Here is a 27,750-nt window from a genome sequence, read left to right as displayed (position 1 = left end):
GCATATTACAACATATGTTGTGTGCTGCTACAGTGTAGCTCAATTGGCAATGCAAAGGTCATTGTTTTGATTCCTAGGAAGCACATGAAATGATAAAACATATACCTTAAATGCACTGCGAGGCTTTTTTTTTCTTCAATTGTGAACCGTAATAAAGGTGAGATGAACCATACCCCAGAACACCTTTTCATGTGGACTCGAGTGCAGTTTGCCGATGCGGAACCGAACTTGGTCCACACCAAAAGCCTTTAAGATGCTTTGAATAAAATCCACATGCATAAAAATGTAAAACATTGAAATAAACACACGTACAATGCCTAGTGGTTGTTGACCTTTCTGACACTCACATTGAACGGTGTTGTTTAATGTAATTTGAAGAAAAACTGAAGAAGTTTCCTGGCACATCAAACACTGAAAATACTTCTGCTGCTTCTTTTATTTTTGAGACTAATTAAAGTGTGAACCCGCCCATAGACATACAAGTTTCATTCATTCGTTCATTCATTCATTCATTCATTCATTCATTCATTCATTCATTCATTTTACCTTAACAAGAAGAGAGAAGGAGCAGATGGTAATGCAGTATACATTTTACTTTAGGTGGACCAAAGACCAAATGGACAGGTAAAAGAAACCAATAAGCACAATGAAAATTATGTTGAACTCATCAAAATTTAAATATTACATCCGCAGTAGGCACAGTTCCCCATTAAAAATAAAATAAAAAGGTAATTTCACAACTCTTTCACAACTCACAGTCTTTTTTTTTTTTTTTTTTTTTGAGTTTGAATTTGACAGGCCTTGATCCTTATCTACTTTCTTTTTATGGCAAAAAAACCCAAAAAAAACAGCAGGAACAATTCACTAACATCAGGGTGAGTAAATGATGACAGGGTTTTTTTGTGTGTGTGTGTGTGTGAACTACTCCTTTAAATGTTGCACAATTTAGGAACAGCAGTAACATAACGATGAGCAGTTTAATAATGCATCATCAGATTTCTTCGTGTTGTAGTCTCAGCGGTGTGGCTTGTCATTGTGCCCTTGGGAGGTCTTTGAACACACAGGCCGTGATAATCTCTGCTATCTCCGTGGCTTATTCTCCAGATCTCTCTAATGGCGCAACAGTGTCCACAGTGGCTGCAGTCATCTTAAACGGATGAAGGCAATTCCAGCGGCGGTCACGTAGTAGTGTATTCCCAGTGTCACCTTGTCATTTGGATCCTGTTTGTGCAGTACTTCGGGTAAAACCGAGGGACGTGTGTGCGGTTCTCCGTGAAAGATATCCTTTGCCCCCCTCCTCCGTCTCCGTCGCAAAGGTCTAAGCAAACACAACTTCGCCCTCCTTCATTAACCTTCCCCCGATCTCTCTCCATCCATGGAATTTCTCTCTCTCACACATACACTTTCTTTCATTCTTCCTTCTCTTTAGCCTCTTACAAGGTTAATGTTTGCACAGATGAACTTAATTAAGGTTTTTTCTTTTTTTCAAATGACTTTGGCAGTTTGTGTGTTTTAGATTTTTAAGAGCAAGACAGGATTATTATGCTTGAGGATCAAGCCTAATGTAAAGCAGTGGAGCTGAACTCAGAGCAATGACATTAGTAAGAGTGTCTTCTCATTAGAATAGATCATTATCAGGGATAACAGTTTGATATACCATATTACAACATTGATGTTTCTTTTGCCCTATATCAGTGGTAGGATTTTTTTTTTTTTTTTTCATGTTTTTGTCTCTTATGCTCAAAAAGGCTGCATTTATTTGATAAAAACGCAGTGAAATTGGTCATATTAAGATATATAGTTGTTAATTTAAAACAACTGTTTTCTATTCAATGTATTTTAAAATGTAATTTATCCCTGTAATGGCAAAGCTGAATTTTTAGCAGCCATTACTCTAGTCTTCAGTGTCACATGATCCTTTGGAAATTAACTATTTTATGCAAATTGTAAAGAATTTATTTGGGATAGCCTATTTAGACAATCTCAATTAATTCACTCATTGTGATTCAAGTTGATTGTGCTGTATTATTGTCTAAATAATGCTGTGCTGGATTTCTGGTGTGTCACTCTTTGACCACTGCTGTAATGATACAATTCGGTGCCAATTATGGAGAAAATGCGGAAAAGGTGTCTTTAGTGGTATGCGCACGTCCCATGAGCGGCACAAGGCACCGTCCACTTTATGGTGGATGGCAAACACCCATGCAGACAACCGAGGCAAAGATGACAGGAAAAGATCGAAGCGGATATTATGAAGATCGCCAAATTACACCCAAGCGAAATCACATACACATACAGCGGAAAATATGCTAGGTTGAAGAAGATGATTGTGATTCATTCAAGTGAATGCTAAATTTGTCAGTATTTATGGCACATTGGTTTTGTATCTGAAGGTGTTGAACAACATTAAAGGCAAGAAAATTAAGAAAAGGAAGGTGGCAGACTGCATCCAGTAGATTTAAACATGCTGAACAGATTAACCCAAGATAATTCCTTCACGTACAACCTTTTTTTGTTCTGTAGCCTGATTTGTACCAGTACTCAGGAATAAATTATGTTAACATAAATGATGGCATCAGTTATTTATGAATTTGATTTCAAGTCATTTGATGTTTACGATATGTTAAAAACAATCAGTTTAAACACTAAGCGATTTAGATGTCCATTAACTCTGTGTAGCCATTCAAAAAGAATGATTCGCATTCTCTCCATGTTTCATAATTTCCTCACAGGGTCTATGACCACACATGACCTCTCTGTGATGCCCGGCTGTTTCTGTGTTGGAGAAATGAACAGATAAATAACCCTGACCTTAATGATGACAAGGTTAGGCTGGGGTTGAATCATGTGAAAGGCCTCAGCACCAGTCACAAGGCAGATCAGAAAGCCACAGCCTCGCCCCGGGGCGACCTCTGCATCTCTGAGCCTCTTTTCAAAATGAGAACATCTCAGTGCTATTTTCTCTTTTCCTGTCATGCCTTTCAGTTGACCTTTGACCTACTTGATAGAGCGCTTTAGGGTGACAGGAAAAGCACTTGTGTAACCGGCCTTCAAACATCATATTCCCGTTTATCGCTGTTCCCCGATTGTTTATTTAAAGCCAGCTCTGAATAAGATCACCCTGCTATATTATGTGGATTTTTTAAGCATGTGCAATCCACCCGTGAAAAAATTCCTGCTGGAGTTATGGGATGTGTGTTATGATCATTTCATGCTAAGGTCCCTTGTTGTAAAGAAACTGCGTATGGTGAGTGCCTGAGCCACTGACCGTCTCTAATGGTTTGTTTGTGTTTATTGTTGTGGAAGTGAGAGGAGCCACTGGGTGATACATGCAAGAGGAGGTTAAATGTTCAGCCACTGGAACTGTGCATTAATTAGTGCACCCAGGTGCCACATCACACTGTGACTCACTCTTCCTCTCCCGCACCAACACGTGACTGACCAGAGGCTGTATCAGCTCACCTAACTGCCCTTCTCGTTGCATCTTCTCTATCCTACTCTTATTCACCAAAGTTCACTGTACTGAAAACCAGCAGTTCCTTTTTGGTTGTCATTTATCTAATTAATGTGAAAGCTGTTTGCCTTTCTCTTCCACCAGACGTTTTGTGTGTTCACACCAAGGAGGTTTATTTTACCTGGAGAAAGCTATTATTACCATTCATCTCACTGGCAGTTGGTTGACTGGGTGGAAGTTTGCGATTTTAAATCTCGACATAAAGTTGAGATGAACATTAAAAAGAAATTTAAAAGTGGAAAAGCATTAACAAAGTACTAAAACAGACTATGTATAACCCCAAAAGATCAATTATTTCTGCAGCAATATTGCAGACGTGTGAAATTTCACTGAAGTAATATACGTATGTTTGTAACATACGTTGCCTTAATCCAAAATGTTCATTAACTGGAACACTGAGTGATAATGTTTCAAAGTAATTTCTGTAATTTTGACAGACAATAAGTATTAACTGCTTTAGAAATATTCCAGTAAACACTGCTAATAGGGATTAGAAGTGAAAAAGGGAAACAATTACATTTCAAAGCGTCTGTGTAAAAAAAGAAGAAAAAAAACCTGGGAAGAGACGTGAGGATTTAGTGAGAAAAAACAGATATTCTTAGTGCATTCCTTTGAATAATTCATGAGATATATCATAAAATGAATCGGGAGAACAGACCACAAATGTAGTCCGTATTTGTTGTCTTTTTCATGCTGTTACAGCAGAATACAAAGAGGAAAAAAAAGAAAAGAAAAAACAAGCGGAAAAGAATGCAGCGACTGAAAACAGCTCTTGCCATAGATATTCTTGTTATAACATGTCACATTAAAATACCAAGCGTTACGTTATTCTCCTGAATCTAAAACGCAGTATGCGTGTCAGGAAAAAGGTGGATAGTTATATGGAACAGGCATTTGGACAAATGAGATTTCACAGTGGGCGGGGCTATTCAGGGTGACACCAGCACAAATGTCACATGTTGGACGATTTTGCCATTACTGTTTAAAGTCTGGGATCAGTAAGTTTTGTTTTGTTTTGTTTTAAAGAAACAAACACACTTTTACACTTTTATTCAGCAATTAAATTGATCAAAAGTGACATTAAAGACATTTATAATGTTACAAAAGTTTTCTAATCCAAATAAATGCTGTTCTTTTGAACTTTCAATTCATAAAAAAGCTGAAAAAATGTATCACAGTTTCTACAAAAACATTAAGCAACATAGCACTGATAATAATAAGAAATGTTTCTTGAACACCAGCAGCAGATTCGAAATTGCCATCACACAAATAAATTACATTTTAAAATATATATGATTTGTAATAATATTTCACAATATGTCTGTTTTTACTGTCTTCACATTCGATTAAAAAAATGCAGTCTTTGCAGAACATAAGATACTTCTTTCAAAAACATTATAAAATCTTTCCAACCCCACACTTTTAGTGTACAGTATGCTATAAAATATATTATTTCAGAATATAGAGCAATTATGAATTAATAATTTCAGTATAATATAAAATTATTTCATATATAGAAGATGTTAATTGAGAAATATTCTTTTTAAATCCCTGTAGCAGTTACGGCATCTATGTGCGACCTGCCACTTGTCAGGGTCATGGCTGTTCAGAACAAAACTCTCATTTAGAGCTTTTTGCTTTGTGTCGGGTCTGGTCAGGACATTGTGTTGGCTAGAGGTGGGAGAGATGTATACAGAGAGGAAATGATGTCTCTTTAAAGCATCTACAGGGGAAGAAAAGACAGCAGTAAGGAACAAAAGGTGGGAGGAAAGATTTTAGGAATCTGTCTGTTTTTGTCTGCAAAGGAAGTGATTGAAGAGAGCAGAATCCTCTCATATCAAAGAGGTGCAGAGACAATTCAGTGTTTTTAACACTCCACATATTCAAACACCCTTAACGGCATCCTCCCGGCTCCTTCTTCCCAACCGCACATGCTCACTTTCCACTACGTTATAAATTCCAGCAGAAAAGGCCACTTATTCTGTCATAAATCTCCTCTTGCCACTTTCAAATTACAATGATGTATTTGCAAAACGACCATGCCAAGTGTAGAAAAAAGGCAGGAGCGGGAAAGAAAAAAACTCCCCATCTTTTTTATGAGTCAACATGGCGCATACAGTGGGTGGTTTGTATCTACACTGCATACAATTCTTTTTTTTTCCTTTTTCTTTTTTCAGACAGGGGGACGGTGTGCACCCACAACAATGGCACTGACAGTTTCCGCACCCTGATCTCATCTGTTCCGGCCTGTGCACTCCACAGAAACTACTTAACTTTCATTAAACCGCGTTTGATATCACCTCAGAGAACAGACGCAAGCTGCACAAATGCTCATCTGCTCCCCTTAATTCGATTTTTCTTTCTCCCAGACGGTGCTTTTCTCGTAGTCCTTGTCTTGTATTGTCCTTCTCATAGACCTTATTCACAGCAGCGCCATGACAGGTATGAAAGTGAGGCTGTGAGTGATAGACTTGCCGCATTTTCAATGGGCTCCAATGTAAAAAGCTGTATAAAGCTTCTAGATCACTTGTTATAATTTTACACAGCTCATATTGTCGGGAGTTTTTTTGCCTACTGAAATTCCTTGGAAAGATATTTTTGCTGTGTTTCGTCATCAGAACAATCCAAAAACACATTAAATAACAGTACAACCCACTGAAGAAATGTATGTCTATCCCTCACAAAGTTGTCGCTGCTGTGAATAAGGTCTATACCTTCGTTTTACACTCTTTCGCTCAGCTGCTCATCTAAACCCCCTCTTCCCTCTGTCAGGCCTGTTCTGACTGACTAAATGGCAGACCTTTGAAGCTGTGGTTAGATTTCTTCATGGCTTTGTACTTGTTTCATAGTGTTGAAACAGTGATTCATGTACAGCTCACACAGCCTCCATTAATTTCATGTAATGTAGCTTTTATCTCGCTCGCTGGGACAACCATCTCCAGCACTGTCTCACGGGTCAGCATATTGCTCACAGACTATTGCTTTCTCTCTCTGTTACTCTCTTCCTTGTCGTTTTTATTCTTTACTTCTCTCTCTCTTACTAAAGGCTGGCCTGTGGGTTTGTGGGACCTAAGGCCAGACCAATGAAAAAATGGCCATAACATCATTTTAGAACCTGAAAAAATTTGTTTTGATCAAAAATACAGGGAAACAAACACAAACATTTAGAAATATTGGTGAAAATACCTTATTTTCAATAAGGAAAAATACAAGAATATTTGTAATTAATATAATATATATATAGTTTATTATTTTGATGGCAAAACCTAATTTTCAGCAGCCTTCAGTGCAGGGCTTAAATAAAAAAAAAATAAAAAAAGCAGAATCATTCATATATATATCGTTATCGTTCTTGGTTTGAACAGGCCTTTAGTCTAGCAATACAACCTGTGCGTAACACTTCGTATTTTTATACGCAAGCTTTTTTTTCAAGGCTATTTACACTAACTCCTCCCACCAATGCCTGATTGGGCAACACAAGATTAAAAAAGACACACTCTATTCAATGTTTGCAGTGGCACAGGCTGTAAGGAGTATGGTGCGAGAAAGTAGCTTTTTATGTGATCGACCCGAGTTCAAGTCCGCCTTTTGCCAAACTCGCTCTTCTCCCTTTTCCCATATCAGATCGGAAAGGCATTTATTTACAGTAAAAATAAAGAAAACTGTTGATCAATGTAATGCATCCTTGCTGAATAAAATTATTTTTTTCAGTTTGTTAAAAAAAAAAACTTACTTACTTACTGTAGGCTATATATTTCACTTATACTTACTTACTGTATATATTTCACTTGTATGAAAGACTGGCTCTGTTCTGCTTTTCTATCTTTCTCTCTTTCTCAGTTACTTCTGTTTCCCTTCATAGGCGCATTTCTATTATAGAGTTCAACTTCAAACCTCAACTGTAAATGATGGGGAGAGTGGTGGAGGTGTTGGATGTAGCCTCAGGGTGATTCTTTCTTATTTCTTTATTTCCGTCCTTTGCACGGTTCTCCGGAGCAGGGCGACACAGATCCACTGATTGGTGGAGTTTGGATCAGAGCACAGGAAGAAGTCAAGCTAAGCAGTCACGAGCAGAGAACATCCAGCTCCTCTATCATCCGCCAAACACTTGACCCACAGTAACTCCGCTTTGACAGAGCATCACAGCTTTTCTATGTAAGACAGAGCCTAGTTTCAGGAAAATGTGATTATGAAAGACATCCAGTTGTAGATGTCCTCTCTCTCTTTTCCAGCTTTGTTCAAGAAGGCTGACAGAAGCCCGCTCCTGGTTACGTTTTGCGAACTGTCACTTTCCCGTAAGATAACACCCCTGCACAGAGGCTTGGAAATGCCAAGGTTCAAGTTTACGATTTAAAAGTTTAAATGCAGAACCACGGGTCACCGTGGGCCACAGTAAAGGTCAATGACATGACGACAGCTGTGGATATTGTTCATTCAGCCCCTCGAGTTACACATTCTATCTTTATTCCTCCATTTTCTCTCTGTAATTGTAGCCGTATCCAAACTGGAAGTCTATTTATGCTGGTCAAAAAACATAATCATTTCATACCACATCAAAATCCTAACCAGGTCTTTGCAATTTCTCAAATGAATAATATGTTATTTGCAGAGAAAGCTATGCATGAGGGTGTTTCTAATTCTCTGTGTTTTTACGAAAAGCTGGGCCATAATTATGGAATAGGCAATTTGGCGTGATAATCCCACTGTGCGATCTTCTGAGTGAGCATAGCAGGAGATGCAAAGACACCTGTGTCCCAGCAGGGACTGGACCTCCTTTTCTCTCCCGTCCTCTCTTCCGAAATGACATGAAAACATCTGAATAAACCTGTTTCATACACATATATGATTAACTATCAGCGCCTCCACTCTTCTGAGCCAAAGAGGCCTTAAAAAGCAAAGCATATTGGCTGCGCTCAGTGCCAAGGCGCATCCCTCTCCCCCTTCTCCCCCTTCCGGGCCTCTGACGCGGGCTCACTGGTAGTGCTCTTTCCCTGCAGGGGGCCCCGGAGCCGGGCTTGTCCTGACACCGCAAACATATGTAAGGACACCTGAGCTACGGCCTCCAGCCTCCCGCCACCAAGGGTTAATTTTCCACCCAGCAGTGCGGCAGCCAGACTTGGCCAAGTTTCCTGTCGCCCACAGTGCACCACAAGCTGTGTTTGGGAGCCAGCAAACAACATTAATCCTGCCCCTATGACGGATCGCATATGCAAAATGTCCGCCACCCTACGCGTTCACACAGCTAGGCAGGTACGGGGACAGGAAGAAAAGACGACGTACTTGGACAGAGAGGAAGAGAGATTACGGGATCGGAGGAGGAGGAGGGAGACTTGTGACTGTACTTCATCACGTCACTGGAAGTTTCAATCTTCCTTTTGTCTTTAACATTTCAGGTGCCGATGTGTGCGATGCCAGGAAAGGTCAGGAGATGATTTACTGAACATTTATGGAGGCTTTATCTTCAGTCCTTGTCACCAATTCGGGCGATGCTTCATAGAGGGTCGCCAAACAGACGTGGAAAAAGAAAGAGCATGACAACGCCACAACCGCAATGACACAGTAAGAAAACAAGAATGCACTCTTTCATTAGCAAAGCACCGCTGAGAATAAACACACTCATTTTTTTTCTCCTCATCCCATTCCCTCTATCTCTAAAAGGGGGAGTAGAGTTCTGGTATAGGCGTTTCTCAACAGGGTTTCCTCTTTTGTGTGTCCATTATGAAACCTCAGCATGAGAGCCATGTCCATGCGCCCGTGACTGTTCTACAGAATTGAACAATGTCATCTAAAGTGCAACAAAGTGACACTTTTCTTAACTTTCTTCTTCTGTCATTCTTCTTCCCTCTGTAAGGTTTAGAGAATTTTTGGGTATGTTCACTCGACAGTGATGTCAACGGAGAAGTTTTTCCTTTGCTTTTTTCGCACAGATGACAATGTTGTCAAAACAATCCTCATTCACAAGAATCCACAAAAAGGACTAAAAACGCTGTATTATGCATGCCAGGCCAGTAGTTGGCAATGTAATTTTGTAAAGAAACATTACGCGCCTAAAGACTGAACACGTAATATGCATGCGCGTGGAGTCGCTGTTTTCACAAATTCCCGTTTTTGTTGTTTACATGGAGACAATAACAGTATTGTTTTCAAAAACTTGCACTTTGAACCCCGATTTCAAAAGCTTGTGTTTTCAGGCTGCTAAAATGCTGTTGTCGTGTAAATGAACGGCCAAAGCGCTTTTTTTTTTTTTTGTTGTTGTTTTTTTATTTGAAAACAGTGAAAAGTAATTTAAATAAGTTTATTCAACACTTCCATAATGATTAATTCAATGATCTATCTATCTATCAGTGGCGGCTGCTGGTCTTTCAAAGAGGGGAAGCTCATTTTCGGCCTACATCATAAAAATTGTCTATTTATTTATACGTAAATTCGACGTTCCTTTTCAAGAAAATGCTCTGTGACCCTGTTGTACCAACTAGGCGTCTTTTCCAGTGACTTGACCAGTGTCCTCTCAATGGCCAGCAGAGTTAAATATAATTGTATAAATGTAATAATATAATAAATGTATAAATAATAATATAATAAAGTATAATAATACTACTACTAATAATATATATATTTAAATTATTTTAATAATTATTTTTTAATTATTACTAATAATAATATAAAAAATATAATAAGTAATAATATAATAAAGGTATAAATGTAGATTTGTGTGAAATGTATTATGAAAATTGGCTAGCAATTTCGACAAGCAAATACCAAGAAATAGGTTGCAGCAGTTTGTCTTTCAACTACATTTGAAAAATCCGCGATGGGACTGAGCTCGAATAGCTTCAGCATCAGCGACTTTTTACTGTATGAAATCGCTGTCAATCAAAAGGAGATACAGCCTTTCGACAGACCCTCCAATCATCACGCAGAAGCCCGGAGTCCAGGCCAGTCCTCATTCACCCCCAGAGAAGCTGAGCGTCCGTGGGCGGGACATAATTGCAGCATTTATCCAATGACCGTCTAGTTTCGAAGCACTGAAAAAAACTGTTCGAAGCAGCCCCATTGAAGTCAATGGACGCTGGGCTTCAACAGGGAAATGCACTGTGACGCTACAGGAATGTATGAGAAGGAAATCGAGTCAGCAGACCTGCTATATGTAACTGATTCTGAACGAACTCAATAAAAGTCAATAAAATGTTAACACAATAGTACATATTTGACCATTAATTTTTTGACATTATAGGGGAAGCCGAGCTTCCCTTGCAGTCTTAAAGAAATCCCCACTGCTATCTATAGTTGTACATGCATATAATATGTTTATTGTTTTATATATAATTTATATATTTAATAGTCAATAGTCAAGAACAATTATGAGTAATGCAGTAAAACGCTTTATCCGTGTAGCAATTTCTTTGTTAATAAAAAGTTACATCTTTAATTTCACCAAGCTGCAGTGTAATTTTGTGTTTTGTCATTTCAAGTTTATTTTGATTCAGACATGACTAAAATTATTTATTTGTTAGAGTGATGTTCACGTTGTAATTAGTCTGTCCATTTCCACCAGTTTGACCCATTCAGTTCGATTTTAGCAACAACATTATCATATTGACTGAGTAATTGGCCAGTCATAGAGCAATGGAGGCACTACCTCCAGTGATTGGGACGTTTGTTTGTATTTCGCCATTCCCCCTCGTTTTTTTTTACGCCTTCTCATTGAGAACACAATGAGTTCAAAAGAAGTAAAAGCGATGCAACCACTGGTGTTATTGATGAACAGTGTCACGTCAGAAAATTCTTCAATATCCCACAATGATTTGATTTCATATTTCAATGTATTTCTTCATTTTTTTTCTCAGAGAAAACCTTGCTGGTGAGCAGATAAGAGTCTATAGTACTTTAGGAGTGAAGGACGCTGGACCGAAAGATTTCTCTCCTCAGGACTTTGTGCCTTTTTCTCAGTGTCTCAATTGTCCAACTCAGCATGATTCATCATCTCGCCTTAGCCGAACACCGCCCAGACCCAGCACGCCTTCTCCACGTTCTTCTTCTCTGTCTTTCTTTTAACTCACTCCAGAAAACACAGTCAGAACACTTTGCTTTTAATTTGGCCCACATTATTCTTGTTAGATGATGTCCTTGTGCTGTTCAAAACTCCCTCGTTACAGCTGTGATGCAAACCTTGACTGAGTTAAAGTTGTTTTCATCTATAGTGTAAATAATTTTCTGTTTGCTAAGTCTTATTCATCAGGTAACTCTTAATTCAAGGGCTTATTTAAAACCTGTTTTCTTGTCTTCCTGTTGTATTGACATCACAAGGTCTTGCTAATGACAGCCTGTCATTGTGGTGGAATTGAAAATGTTATTGTTTTTTTTTGTTTTAAATACAGTTTAGAGATTACATATTTGAATTTAAGGGGAATCAGAGAACCTTGGAAGATCGGGTAGAATAATTCTGTTTAAGTACCGTGCCTCTTTCGCGCAATCAATATAAGCCAGAGGCATGTAAAATATTATTACATGTACTTTGCATTTATTTGATTGTTTGATTATGCACACTATGTAGGTTGCTAGGTTGAAGGTCATCAGAATTTCAAAGTGAGTTTCCTTTTGTTTGTGTGATGTTTCGCAGCATGGTCAAAAGGCAAAGTTCATAACATTTAGACTCATGGTCCCAAAAGCTCTCCAGAATTTCCACAGGCCCATCCCAGAAGAGCCTGAAAAAGTATAACTACTGAAAACAGCATTATTTCAGAAACAACCAAGGGTGACAAGAGGTTTTCATTGCAGATTAAAAATCAATGATCTTTTCAGCTTGTGCCGGCTAGGGTTAGCGCTGCAGAGAAAGAAACGGCTTTCACAACAACCATTTGATTAACCTGGATGATTTTATGTGCTGATAGCGTCCACGGTGAGCAAATCATTATTAGATCTCATTTTCTGCACGGAGAAAACCAGTGAAGCTTAGCTCCACGCCGTGCCCTGTGCATTGAATTTCTGTCTTTGACTTAAATAGGAATAAAGATGAGAGGAGAAATGGTGTGAAAACTCAGCGTAGATGTGGCGAGCCGGAGAGTACAGGCTCTCTATATGTGTGGTGCCATAGGAGGGCAGTGCCCGCTGCGCCCTCTGTGTCCGTGTTTGTGTGTACGCCGTAGAGGCAAAGGCATAAACCTCCTGCAGCAGAGGTGCTGTGAGTAATGGGTCCAGAATACGCAATACCAACACACTCATCACTCCTCATCCTCCGTAGCCAAGGTCACGGAAAACCTCTACATTACCTCTACATCTCACTCCTTCTCCGTCTTGCGCTCTCGCTCCCTCTGTCAGGGTGGCCACGTCGCCCTCTCACCCCGCCAAGAGCGGGTGGGCGGGCGAGCGAGTGAATGTGTCTCAGGGTTGCTGCTGCGAGCGCTTGATCTGAGAAGCAGAATGGATGGGAGTGTATTGTCAGACTGTCATTCAGCTGGTCTGCAGCAGCAGTGAGCCTTCACAAAATATTTAACTGCTTTCACCACATAAAAGCCGTCCTCTTATACTGCTGACATATGGTTTGAAAAGCCGCCTCTGGTTTGTTTTGGAGAGGTGGAAATTGAACACAACGGCTATTTGAAGTGGGTCGAGGCGCTCTTTCTGAAGCTGAATATACCAGTGACAGTATAGAGAGAAGAAAGCCTTGCTATTACAACCTGTGAGTTTTTGAAATTTAACAATATAGGCACGAGGGGAAGGGGATCGAGCTGAGACTTGTATGTGTGTCAAGTGGTGTAAAACCTCAAACATCGGCCTCCAGCTTTCACCAAAAGAGCAAAACTTGGGCCCCCATTCACACGTGGTATTACAATCACCTTTTGAGATCCAATCACAAGTGGTTAGACAAGATCTGGTGGTTACCTCTGATTTTATCACAGTATGTATATCTCTCACTATGTGTCTCTCTCTATATATAAAAAGACACAAAATTGATCATTTCAATTAAATTATACTATAACATATATGACCCTGGATCACAAAACCATAAGTCGCAGTCATAAGTCGCATGGGTATATTTGTGGCAATAGCCAACAATACATTGTATGGGTCAAAATTATCGTTTTTTCTTTTATGCCAAAAATCATTAGGGTATTAAGTAAAGATCATGTCCCGTGAAGATATTTTGTACATTTCCTACCGTAAATATATAAAACATTTATTTTTCTGAGTGAATGCAGCAAAAGCGCGAACATAAATGGACAACTTTAAAGGTGATTTTCTCAATGTTTCGATTTTTTTGCACACTCAGATTCCAGATTTTCAATAGTTGAATCTCGGCCAAATATTGTCCTATCCTAACAAACCTTATATCAATGGAAAGCTTATTTATTCAGTTTTCATATAATGTATAAATCTCAATTTCAAAAAATTTACCCATGTGACTGGTTTTGTAGTCCAGGGTCACATATTATTATTATTATTATTATTATTATTATTATTATTATTTTTATTATTATTATCATTAAGTAAACTTTGAACATGCTTAACTTGAATTTGTATCCCTGCATGATGATGTCAGGCTTTTTGCATTTATTTATTCCATTTAAAATGTTTACATTTTTCTGATGGTTAATTATTTTTAGTCAAACATGTCCATTTATTTAGAACAGTGGATGATTGACAGGTGAGTATCAGAACAGATCAGTGTTGACACTATACATACATTTTCATTTCGAGTGCTATTTTAGTGTGATTTACTATTAATATTTTGAAATAGTTTTTATTTTTATATTTTCAGTTTTCATTTTAGTTTACATTTTATCCATTTTATGTGTTTGTGATTTAATATAACTATTTAGCTTTAATTTATTTTTATAGTTTATTTATTTATTTATTTAGTTTATTTATTTTTGTAATTTATTTAGTACTATGGGTCCCACTTTATATTAAGTGGCGTTAAGTACTATGTACTTGCATCAAAAAATAAGTACAATGTACTTATTGTGTTCATGTTGTATTGTAAAACACTTTTGCTGCTATTGAGGTGTGATACGGGTAAGGTTAGGGACAGGTGTGGTGGATTGGGTAGGTTTAAGGTGTAAGGGAAGGGTCAACTGTGTAATTACAAATGTAATTACATAAATTAATTACAGCTGTAATTACATGCAGGAATTTTTAAAATGTAAGTACAATGTAAAAACATGTAGTTACACAATAAGTACATTGTATCAAATTATTAATTTCAATGTAAGTACATAGTACTTAAAGCCACTTAATATAAAGTGGGACCGTACTTTTAAACTTATTTTATTTCAGTAAGCTGCCAAGGCATCTTTTCTAATTTATATGTTTTTCATCTAATATTTATATTTTATTTCAGCTTAATTTCAATAAAGTAAACCATATTTAATAGTTTTTGTTTTAGTTAACAATAACAACAGAGCTCCGAATGTGATTTGCAAGATCGAATCACAAAACATTTTGCACCCCGTTTACACTTATATTAAGCGCTCACCCCTTGTGATTGGATAATGTGAAGCGTCTCGGGTGTAAATGAGGCCATGGAGGTGTTCTTGCAAACTTCTGCCAGTGTCTCTCTAGTTCTCCTCACCTTCTCTGTGCTCATTTTTACACTTACATGAAATCTATCCCACACCCTCCCAAGCAGTGCTGGCTCAGAGAGAGATAACAGTGGATTTAGTCCCGGCTGGGCCAATGATTTCCACATTGAAACTGCTATTCATATCAGAGAAGCTGCCTGAACATCAGGCAAGAGAAAAGGTGTGAAATAGCGCAACCAATCTGGAGAGTTCTGGGCAGACAGACAGTGTAAGACTGTCCAGGTGTCTTATAATATGAGGATTAGAGCTTTGCCAAGGATTGAGCAGCACAGGCCTGATATGAAAAGAGAGAGAGAGACTTACCGAGGACTTCAGAGACATCAGAGGAACTGCCTGTGCTGGCAGAGTGCCACAACCAAGACCATCATTTTCAACCCCCAAATTAGAGAGGTGACCATCTGACAATAAAACAGCCTGTGGAGAGGAGGAAAAAAAGAGTCAGACTTCCATTATAAATATTAATCAAATGGAAGCCTTTCAGAGATGGCATTTCTCTGCAGGAAAAGACGTAGTACTTGCCTGTCAGGGCAGCAATGGAGGTCAGCATGGCCTTTCCCTTGAGTCAAACTTGATTTAGCCCTTTTTCCCAGTATGCAATATAGAATATTAAAACAATATGATATTAAAATAAAAATAAAAATACAGCAAGATAAAACGACTGAGAATGTGTACTTTTCTAATGTTGAGAAGGAAAAATGCTAATGTTACATCCTCCTCTGTTCTATTGTTCTTCTGCAGGTCTTTAACCAGTCCAACTCTTGGCAGGTACAGAACACTAAAGGACCATTTTATTTCTAAATGAGTCTGAATGGCGCACCACAAAGAGTGGAAATGCTGCTGCCCTTTCATTTTAAATGGTACGTTGGCATTTAACATTACACATGTCAGCAGAACTTCACTCCATTTATGGCTTCTTAATGTATGTGTATTTGTTCACAGCCACTTATGATATTAGCTGTTGTCATGGGCTGTGGAAAGGGACATTTAACATGTAGATAATGAAAAATAAAAATATCTTGTGATCATAAATTAATTTATAAACTACATTCAAAAACTCCCACCTTTGAAAAAGCCTCCTTCACTTCCCCGTAGCACAAAATTCTTGACTTTCACTCACAATTCAATTAATTGAGAATACATGGTAACAAAATTGTTCTTTCTTTCTTTCTTTCTTTCTTTCTTTCTTTCTTTCTTTCTTTCTTTCTTTCTTTCTTTCTTTCTTTCTTTCTTTCTTTCTTTCTTTCTTTGTGTGTGTGTGTGTGTGTGTGTGTGTGTTTTGGTTTATATTACATTGTGGGAACCAAATGTCCCCACAAGGATGGTAAAACCTGAGATCACCTCCATTGTGGGGACCAGCCAGCGGTCCCCATGAGGAAAATGGGTTAATACATACTAAACATACTAAATTATATTTTTTTGAAAATGTAAAAATGCAGAAAGTTTTCTGTGATGGGTAGGTTTAGGGGTAGGGTTAGTGTAAGGAGATAGAATATACAGTTTGTACAGTATAAAGACCATTAAGTCTATGGAGAGTCCCCACAAAGATGTGTGCGCCTGTTTGTGTGTGTGTGTGTGTGTGTGTGTGTGTGTGTGTGTGTGTGACTAATATCACCATCTCTCTCTGACTGTTTCTCTCTCTGTTTGGTAAGATTTTAACTATTTTGTCTGAGAAATAATGTTTATATAATAAATATATTAAAAAAAATCATATATATAAAGGTGTATAATAATTTACATTGTCTAAAAATCTACAGTAATTGTATGGCCATACTGTACGGATCTATGTATATACTGTATACGTGTACAGTGTTGGGGGTAACACATTACAAGTAACTCTAGTTACGTAATCAGATTACTTTTTTCAAGTAACTAGTAAAGTAACGCATTATTTTTAAATTTACAGCAAAATAAATGAGTTACTTTCTCAAATAATTAGGCTAAAGCAAGTTACTTTGCTTTCTCCTTTACTCCCCTTTATAAATCTGGAGTATAGTGCAGAGGCGTTGTGTGTGAACATGATTGTTATTGTAGTTCTAGACTAAATGTGAGCATGCATTTACTCATCTCACTTGCAAAAAAAAGATTCAGTATTCCTCAAAATGAATAAAATCAGTGAAATGCAAAAACAGAATACTATGCAAACCTCCAATAATTAAATATGTTAAATAAAATATTTGTATGCATTTAATCTCACTTTATTGATCAATGTACTTGCTGCTGAGTGCTGACCTTCGATGATTAAACCATTAGCAAAAAGGACTTTAGATGTTTTGTTTCTATTGGTGAAGTATGTGTTGAACTTTCTTCTGCGTCCTATGTTTCTGTGCTCCAGTATGGCAGCACACCTGAAAGGTTTGTTTGCGCTGTACCCCTGTAATCGCTTGAATTAGCATTTCCTTCTGCCTTATTAATTCAATTTTGGTGTGAAAGGGCCTTTACATTTGCCCAAAAATATAACTTTTGTGTTATATAAAAACAAGAAAAGTAATGCAAAAGTAAGGTAATGTATTACTTTTCTTTAAATGTAACTAACGCAATTAGTTACATTTTAAAAGAGTAGCACAATATTGTAATGAATTACATTTCAAAGTAACTTTGTATGTATGTATGTACGGATGTATGTACGGATGTATTTATGTAGATGGATGGATGGATGGATGGATTTTTAATTAAAGTTACTTTTACTGTATATCTGTCTCTCTTTTGTTTCTTTTCTTTTTTCTTTTCCTTTTTGCAGTATACAGTACATGCCTACATCTGACAATTCTCCCCTCCTTCAAACTCTCTCTCCCATTTTCCTTTTTTTTCTCTCCTCCCATTATGAATAATGAACTTGTCCTCCTATGATCAAGTCTATTGGGGATTTCCGCTGCGTGTGTCAGGGCCTGTCTAATGGATTGCTGTATGCTAATTTGGCTAGAGGATGATGGGCAGTTCTCTGCTGGGGTCACCGGTGAAATAAAAGAGCCCTTTGTGCGAGTCTGAGCCATGTGCCTCTGACAGACCGGCACAGACCTTGAGAGTCTTCCTTTATACTTGTGCACAGCTACTGGAGAACGAAGAACAATGGAAAACACCAGGCTATGTCACTATTGATTTAGGGAGGGATGTGTGTCTTGGTGTCCTAGACCTCCGTAAACTCCTTCAAAGTGTGTATGTAGGTAACCGGCAACACACTCTTGGATGGTTTCTTGGATAAGCTGCTTCCATCCTCTGTGACCCAGCATCAGTCTCACTGGCCCATTTCCAACCCTCAGTCCATCAGCCATTAGGCCAATAATGAAGTAACCTCACATGGTTATTGACTGGCTTGTCAGTAGCCCTGCCTGAGTCCTTAATAGGAGTCATTGGTCTTAAGTTAAAAAAGGGCTGAAGGAGGTAGAGCAGGCCATGCACAGCATCTCAAGTGCCCTGCAGAGGTGAGCAGCTGCCAGCCCATGCAAATTATCTGGCAGAGACGAGCTGCTGTCTGGACGAATGAAAAATTCTGCCATTCAGCCATGGGATCAGTACAAACAGAACTCATTTAGTGTGGTGGGCCTTTGCATAAGAATATGTACAACAAAGGTTAAAGAGTTAAAAAGTTATTAAGTATTGTTTCTCTACTATCATCTTAAAAAATTATGTTTAGTTGAAACAGTGATATTTTTTCAGGATTCTTTTTGAAATACTTTTTTGAAAAAAGAAAAAAAAAGAGCATTATAAATGTCTTTAATAGTATTTTGATCAATTTAATGGATCCTTGATAAATAAAATGTATTTATTTAAAATAATAATTAAAAAATCTTACTGACCCTAAACTTTTGAATGGAAGTATGCTCCACCAAAGAAAGAAACATAAATGGGTATAGAACGACACACGGGTGAGTAAATCATAGAATCTTCTTCTTTTTGCATTATTTTTAAGCATCTCTCTCTCTCTCTCTCTCTCTCTCTCTCTCTCTCTCTCTCTCTCTCTCTCTCTCTCTCTCTCTCTCTCTCTCTCTCTCTCTCTCTCTCTCTCTTTCTAATTTCAGGCTGTTGGGTTCATCATGCACATAAAACTCATCACAAATGAATATAAGCGGTTGGAGAAGAGACAGGAGATGTGAACTGTCCCTCTGAAGTTTACTAAAAATGTCTGATGGTTTCTCCCAGACAGTTAGGAGAGCTGTGTCTGAACGGAATCCAAATCTCTGGTATGTGGTGCAGTAATGACAGAGAAATGTTGTCCTAATTATTGTAATTTCCTTTGATTTAGAAAGTTGGTGTAGTTTTAATTGAGCGTACAAATTTAGCTGTTCGACAGCTGAGTTCATGAATGTGACTCTTTCTTTCTTTCTTTCTTTCTTTCTTTCTTTCTTTCTTTCTTTCTTTCTTTCTTTCTTTCTTTCTTTCTTTCTTTCTTTCTTTTTTCTTTAACATGTTATACTTTTTTACGATGTCTGCTAGCTTACTCTAAACTGCTATATATTTTTTTTCTTATTCAATGAAAATGTATCCTTCAGTGATTATGCATGAAGATAAATTTCAAGCCAAACTCAGCCCAGCATTTTGTTCTCTTGGGTATCATTTGGATTGTGGCTTTAAAACATTCCCATTGCTCCTGAGGAATAGGAATGCATCAGTAAAATGAGATAGTTAGCATGTATTTCTTATTACGGATGATTTGTATGGCCATCTGTCTGTTATGACTGAACCTTTAGCATATCACAATACCATCAAAACCTCGTTCTCTGACCATACGCATGTAAACATGTGAAATTGAATTGAGTTGGTTCCAATCAGAATGTCAGATGAATGAGATGCCCGTGTTTTGATGCCCTGCAAAGGGGAGAAACAGTTACCATAGCTGTATTTATTATATCAGACATTCCGTATGAATGTACACGTTTATTGATAGGTTCCAGTTCTCAGGGCTCTTTTGGTACTGATGAATGGCAGTGGGTGTGGTGTGATGGCTCGTGTGTTGTCATAATTCGTGATGAGTCGAGCATTCTGGCTTGCTTTATGGCACTTGTGGGCTTGAATTGAAAGGAATAAGAGGGTGTTTTAAGGCAGAGTGGATTTCAGTCTTATCCTGACTAATAGACTTGTGTAATATTACTCAACATTCATTCAGCTCTAACTGAAACATTGTGCAATAACATGCCTAGAAGCAAGATTTAATAATTGCATTTGGGTTTTGTGATTTAAATGTTGTTTGTGAAAGTGTATTGTTCTTGCAGCTGCCTAGATGTGATTTGAAAACACACGAAAGCCTCAATAAACTGATTGATCTGTAGGATTTGAAACTTTTTTTTTTTTCTTTTTTTTATTTGACCCTTAATCATTAGCAAGAATTAGTGTAAGATGATACAAAAATAGGATATTGAGATTTGGAAATACGATCCAAAAGGAAAAGGTTTCACTTTGTTTCTATGTTTAGTTTTGTGTTTGAGACTTAGGCTGCATTCACTTTATATGAGTTAAAGGCCCACTGAAGTGCTTTTGAATGCGCAGCTTTGTATGATGCGTTGACGTAATATCCACTGAAACAGGAAGCTAAGGCGGGACATATTGAATGGCTCCTTCCCCTTTTCAAATAGCCAATAGCATTTAGTTTACCTCACAGACTGCAAGTCGTACTTGACAGCACCATGGAAGCAAATCCAAGCGCTGATGATACATTGGATTCAATAGTAGAGGTGTGAATAAATTCTAGCCATTTCATTCTTAATCAATGTACAGTTGGAAAACGGAATGAAACTTGAACGTTTGAGCAACCGAACACACATCTCCAACCCATTGTTCCGTGGCGTGTCAACGGTCGCTTTGGCCAGGTGGTATTTATAGTATAGTGGGTGGGACGCTTTCGATTCTAGAGAGCATTTGATTGGACAGAAGATGTGATGAGAAGCTGAAGTCCACGGTGATGTCATAAAAATCCGTGATCCATTTTAGCTGAAGTGAGAGACTGTAAGTTTTGAATGCTTACATCTCCTAAATGCGAATTTTGTCATTGTTTTGGAACACACCAGCTTATTCATAACCTTAAGGCTGATATATTCATACTAAAAGCTAAAAAAAAAAATTATTTCAGGGGGCCTTTAAAGCAACACTAAGGAACTTTTCCTCTTCGGTCGCCCTACAGGTTGGAAGCGGAATTGTCCATTACCGCTGTCGTAAATAATTTCGCCGCCCGCAGCCTAATGTCGCACGTACACTCGCTGTTTATCTAGCACCGGCTTTGGAATGAACGATGTCCACTGACAAGGTAGAGTATGTTGCATGATTTCATGAAAGTATGATGTATTACGAAATCAGAAACGAAGGAAAACAAAATAATGACTATTGTAACGCTTGACGTAAAGCAAGTCAAATTTGTAATTTTTTTATGTCTCATTCGAACTACAGAAACGCGACCCGGTTTGGCAAACTTGCATAGTGTGGGTATAGCAGATATAGGGCTGCAAAGCGAATCCATAAGTGCCTTTCACCCTGTTATGACTTGATGAACCACTGATACGATTTTGGAAACATTATTTTAAGGTAAAAAATGTTCCTTAGTGTTGCTTTAAGTGACCCAGTTCCGAATTTTTCCTCTAATGTGGCATAGATCAGATATGACCTACAACCGCGTAAGCAGTAATTGGATTGTAGGAATGTGTAAGCAGATTGGATATTCCCATCAATGCCAGGCGTACGTCATTGAAAAAGCGACAATGGCGAATGACGTCAACTCAAGTGGACACCAACCATGATCACATGACTGTTTTCAATGGTGCAATGCAGGCTCAACACAAAGGCTCAACACAGTGTTTTGCTGACTTTTAAAGATGGTGCGGAAAGCAAAAGCTTGCATCCATTGCAAATTTCGCCATTTTTACTTCCTTTTCGGCCTAAGCTTTTCCGGGTCAGTAAGTCTACCTTGGGTTGTTTTGCCATTCTGTACACTATAGTACTGTATAGTAAATGCAGAAATTGGATATAGTCAACAAATTGGGCATCAAGACCTGCAGTGTAAATGCGGCCTTAGAGAGTGTAACTGAAGTTCTGGGCTCTTCTGACAAAGCTGTCTAGGTGAGTGCTGGTGAAGGAAAAGCTTACTGTGGAAAGAACAAATGGCTTTCATTTTCTAAAGTTTCTAATTTTTGGCCAGGGGTGTCCAATCCTGCTCCTGAAGGGCCTGCAAAGTTTAGTTCCAACCCCAATTAAACACACCTGAACCCGCTAATCAAGGTCTTCCTAGGCATACTAGAAAGTGTTGAGGCAAGTTGGAGCTAAACTCTACAGGAAAGTGGCCCTCCAGGACCGAGTTTGGACACCCCTGTTCAAGGCTCTACTTGTTATGGTCTCCTTCAAATTCTCCTCATAATTGTTTGATGTGATCTATAGGTTAACATGTGAGCTGTGGCACTTATGCTGATCCAGTTCATCCAGCTATCCTAACTAAAATATAAATTATTCTATCAAGTTGACTCTATTATTTTTCTCCCCACTATTAGAATACTTTTAAATGTGTTGAAGTAGCCTGAAGAGAAACATAAAACTATGGCTGTCAATATAATAACTGTGATTTCTGAAAGCATAACAAAACACGTAATATTTTATTCTCTCTCTCTCTCTCTCTCTCTCTCTCTCTCTCTCTCAACATAAAATTGGCTCTAGACATAAAGTTCGCTATACACATGAATAGTCATTCTTAGAGTCCATTTCCTTAGCTTATCACTGCGCTACAGTGGAGCTGTGCTGAGGACAGGCAGCGTGGAGGCCTGAGGGCTGTGTGTATCTACGGCAGCTCATTCACCCTTAGCCGCCTGAATGAGAAATGTGCATTTCTCCCAGCACTGACAACAAACCACGACTGCATGTCCCCAACAAAATAAAGCTCCCTCACTCAGTCAAGAAAAAGACAGTGGGGTTTAGTTTTCTCTCTTTGTGTGTGTGTGTGTGTGTGTGTGTGTGTGTGTGTGTGTGTGTGTGTGTGTGTGTGTGTGTGTGTGTATGCGCATGTGTGAGTTTAAGAAGCTCCCTCTCCTTATTTTCGCCTTCCCAAGGTTACGGTCATCTTTTTATACGGGATTATAAAAGGTTTCAGCCCGATGGAGGTGTTCAGTGTTATTTTGTAATTAGAATGTAATCCTCCTCTCATTGCACACACTCATTGGTAGACGCTCCCTGCATGCAATTGGAATAATGTGAATGAAAATTGTGAATAATAGCTGTGTGTCTCAAAGTAGCTTCTTTATAGGAAGAGGAACTGTAGAAAAACACATAAAATCCCTGTCTCACTGGCAGTTTTAAAGATAGATTTGTCGAACAAAGGTTTAGTTTGATTACAAACTCAGCGTATGTTTTCATACAACCTGCCTTGCTAATGAAAAAGCTTCCGATTGCAACAACAGTCTGGCACACCACAGTTTTTATTGGACTAGTCCTAGATTCAGATTTAAAGAACTACAGATATCAAGAGAAAACAAATAAAAAAGGAAACATAGTAAGAAGTCTCTTGGAAAAAAAGGCAAAATAAATAAATAAAATGTGAGAAAAGTTGGAGACAGAAGGAACATGAGAAGGTAAAAAAAGGGAAAGGTTAGTTGGGTGGCCTTTATAGATCTTTATGTCTGTTGAGGGGATCAGCAGGCAGCGGCTGATGAACTTCACTTTCTATTAGTGGCCATGGTGGGGATGTTCTCTCCCTACCGATCAATAGGCTGAAGGACAAGAGTGTCAGAAAAATGAGAGACCCTTCTCTTTCTTGGCAGGGCGGTCTCAGAGCGGACGGCGAGGCACTGAGTGCCAGAGACCCTTAGTCCCTCTGGAGTGGCTTTGAGTGAGGGAGCCATTTTGGGCGGGGGCGAAGAGGAACTCTCATCATCCGTTGTCCTTCGGTTAACAGTTTGAAAAGGATAACTCCACCAGCCGAAGGACTCCACAAAACCTATTTTGAATGGTTGGAGGTTGTTTTGTACAATCTATGATTGTACTATACAACAGTGAAGTAGCAAATTAACAGGAACTTGTAGAAACTCTTTCTATTCTGTCTCATTCTTAGAATATTTAAATACAAGTTCAGTTCAGTCGACAGCATTTGTAACATAATCTCAACTGTGAGTGTGATATTGATTTTATACAATAGTTCATTTGATAGAAGTTAAAATGTAGTAACTAACATTTTAGAGAAAATATTTCTCTAAAGGAAGCAAAATGAATCGTTTCACATCTGTAGCATTGTTTTGAACAAATCGATTGAATTGGATTGAGTGAATGATTCAAGGACTAACTGACAGTCACTTGTTTCAACCCTGAATGAATCAGTTGAGTGGTTAAGTCAATGTCACTTTTGTAACTCTGCCAATTACATTCAAGGACTGAAACTACATGTTATTAATATAATAATAATAATATACAGTATATGTTGCTGTGTTGCAGTATACATATATACTGTATATGCATTGATTAATTACTGTCATTTAAGCTCTTAACTGTTAACCATTTTTGCTGTTGTACTGGACCTGAAAGATTCCTTTAAACATGTCTTCTCCTGATTAACTCCTGTCAATTATAAGATTACAAGAGCTCTCATTTACACTTGTCTGCTGTTCCCTGGACAGCATCAGCCCAGGAGAACAAACAGCAGAGGAAAGAGAGTGAATCACTCCATCAGAGTTCATAGCTTCTGTGCGTTTAGGGCTGAGGGTTAGTGTCCGACCACCCCCACCAACCCCGGTCACGTCTATTCAGCCTCTCCAAATCACACAGACAAATTAAGCACTTCCCTATCCCGAAAAACCTCCCCTTCCTTTACAAATGCTGAATATGAAATTAGCTTGCAACTATTGAAAGGCAGCAGAGGATCATTTTGTGCTGAAAGGAAAGTAAAAGGTTTGCCTCGTGTTTCTCAAATGCGACTGATTTTCTCCGTGAAAGGAAACGAGAAAGGAACAAGAATGTAAAAGGGGAAAGTGTTGTACCTTTTGTCCTGTCTGATTCTCTCTGGCTGTATTTTTTTTCTGTTTCTCTCTCTCTCTCTCTCTCTCTCTCTCTATGTATATCTGTCTGTGTCTTTCTTTCCTTCCAGAGGCTGTGGTAGAGCAGGTTTAGATGTGACCAAAAACTTCAGACTCTAATATGTTGGTTTACATTAAAAATCAACAACATTAATTTCCATAATGCATTCTAATGGATTCGAGGGCTGTTTGTCTGGCTAGGTCAGCGTTCTGGTTTTAGTCAACACAGCAACCCACCTGACAAGAGCTATTATGTTTATACCTGTTACAAGCCATGGAAATAAAATGCACATAATTAGCTATTTCAGCCATGATCTCATTTATTCGCCGGCGTCCCTGTTTGCTCACCTTCGACCTCTCGTTTCATATTATAAACCATCAATGGGGCAAAAGATACATTATCATTTGTGATATCAGGTGACAGCTCACTCTCTGTGCGTGTTTGTGAACATGAGGTGGGGATGTAAAATGTGCTGTAACAGACACCAATTAAACGTCTATTTGATGGGGGCATTAGTTCATTCTGGTAAACTATCTGAAGCATTTAGAAGCAGATATAGGAAGGCTTTGTTAGCATGCCATTTGTTCTCTCTTAATAAGAAGGACCTAATTGAAAGGCTTTTTATTTGACAATGCTCTATCATAAACATCTGTTGATCGTTGCCTGTATTTTGTGTTCATGATATGTGAATTAACTATATAAACTGGACAGTACAAGACAACACTACAGAAAGCACATTGACCCATATCCTGTATACATGTTCTTTACTTAAAGGGACAAAAATTCTGTAATAGTTTGAATCCAATACAATGACTTTTCATTCTTTTTTCACTGTTTTTTCATAAAATGAAAGTAAATCCAGACTGTCAAGCTCAAAAATGACAAAAACTACAATATACTTCAGTTTAAAAGTTTAGGGTCAGTAAGATTTTGATTTTTAAAAATAAATGAATACTTTAATTCAGCAAGGACACATTAAATTGATCAACCGTGACAGACTTTTATAAATGCCGTTCTTTTGTATTCATCAAAGAATGTTTTCCACAAAAAATATTAAGCAGCACAACTGTTTTCAACAATAAGAAATGTTTCTTGAGCACCAAATCATCATATTAGAATGATTTCTGAAGGATCGTGCAACACTGAAGACTGCAGTAATTATGCTGAAAATTCAGATTTGACATCACAGGAATTTTGAAATATATTAAAATAGGAAACAGTTATTTTAAATTGTAATAATATTTCACAATATTACTGTTTCAACCGTTTTCGATCAAATAAATGCATCCTTATAGTGAGCACACGAGACATCATTACAAACTTTTTTTACAGTGATGTATATATAAAAAGGTTTTATACTTAGTCTCCTGAAGTCACATGATATCTTTGTGTGGTAACAAAGTGAACATTCTATTAAATTTTGCTTAAAAATAGGCTAACATAAGATGCAGATTTTTTTTTTACAATGTAAACATCGATGACATTGTAACGTAACTGGAACATGACCAGTTGCCATTGTGCGTTATGTGACCATTCACAATGCATAAAGTTTAAATATGTGGAAGAACAGGTGATATATGAGAGCTACAGGAGAGAGAAATTGAATAATGACTGACATTTTAGGGCTGTTCTTCACACAAATCTATCTTACAGCTTCAGACGACTTGGAATAGTGCACCATCATATGGACCGCTTTTATGTGGCATTTAAGGTGCTTTTTTTTAAATCATTTTGGAGCTTATCGGCCAGGTTCCAGATTTACTTTAATGAGTGTTTTTAAACTATCCCTTTAAGGTCACTGATGCACTGAAAATAAGCTGTATTACTGAATGTGATTAAATCAAAAACAATATACAGCCATTATAGTGGGTGCTTCATTAGTTTTTGTTCATTTAGCATTTCTCATACTTGAAGAAACCAGTGTGCCAAGAACGTGCTCGTGCTCCTTTGAACTCAGCAAAAATCTTCTCCTCAAGCATTTCAATTTAACCTACAGAACAAACTTCTGTTCCTCTCGCGGTCTGCGCTAAACTGATTTTTGTTTTAATTAATGCTCTAGATGACCACAGCTGCTCCTGGAGCCTTCCATTAGAGGTCTTCTAAATGGGCCCATAGAGAAAATACAGAGATCCGCATCCACATGCAGTGGCCAAAGGCCTGCGAGCATGCCTTCACATATAAGTGAAGTTAAAAGAAGGCATGTTCATATGCACATAGCACTCCCACACAAACAGTAATTGCTGTACAGGGCAGGTTCATGGCTTGTAAGCCCTCAAATATGGTTTTGACCAGTGCATTCCTCAACATCCGTAACGCACATGGTGCTTTCTAATAAACTCCAGCTCGGGCAGCGCTCCAGATGGGGGTTAGGAGAAAGGAACACTGACGGTGGTAAGTGGTTTCAGCAGAGACAGCCTGGCCCTTCATCCCTAGCCAGTAGAGAGCTGGGTGTTAGTCGGCTTTGGCTGCAGTCTGCACTTTGGGTTTCAGCCACATTTTCAATGTGTGTGCGCGTTTGTTTTTTATATCCTTGCTGCCCATTTCCTCCGAAACCCAACCTGGGGTTTAGGGTTCCTTTCTAGCCGGATGTTTGTACCCCCGGCAAGAGCTTGCGCTGCCTCATTTTTTTTTTTTTTCATTTAAGCGGTTGCTTTCATCTCTCTTTCTCTCTCTCACACACGC

At 38.2% G+C, this 27,750-nt stretch overlaps 1 long non-coding RNA gene across 2 annotated transcripts in view; it reads left to right on the top strand.

The window, feature by feature from the left end:
• The window catches only part of LOC311069946, a 62,769-nt gene extending 38,796 nt beyond the window's left edge, over positions 1–23,973 (top strand). Inside the window, exons 5-8 of one of the 2 annotated variants that reach the window (XR_014603589.1) lie at positions 8,908–9,073; positions 15,835–15,953; positions 19,113–19,274; positions 23,823–23,973. This is a non-coding gene — a long non-coding RNA (uncharacterized lncRNA). Of the gene's footprint in view, positions 1–8,907; positions 9,074–15,834; positions 15,954–16,413; positions 16,486–19,112; positions 19,275–23,822 lie in introns of those variants that run through there. The other variant, XR_014603590.1, reaches the window with a different exon arrangement.
• The last annotated feature ends 3,777 nt before the right edge of the window (positions 23,974–27,750 follow it).

Source organism: Abramis brama (genome assembly GCF_963993115.1).
Source record: "Abramis brama genome assembly, chromosome: 19".
Taxonomy (NCBI): domain Eukaryota; kingdom Metazoa; phylum Chordata; class Actinopteri; order Cypriniformes; family Leuciscidae; genus Abramis; species Abramis brama.
The sequence above is the reverse complement of the archived record's forward strand: the minus strand, read 5'-3'. Positions and strand labels throughout refer to the sequence as shown.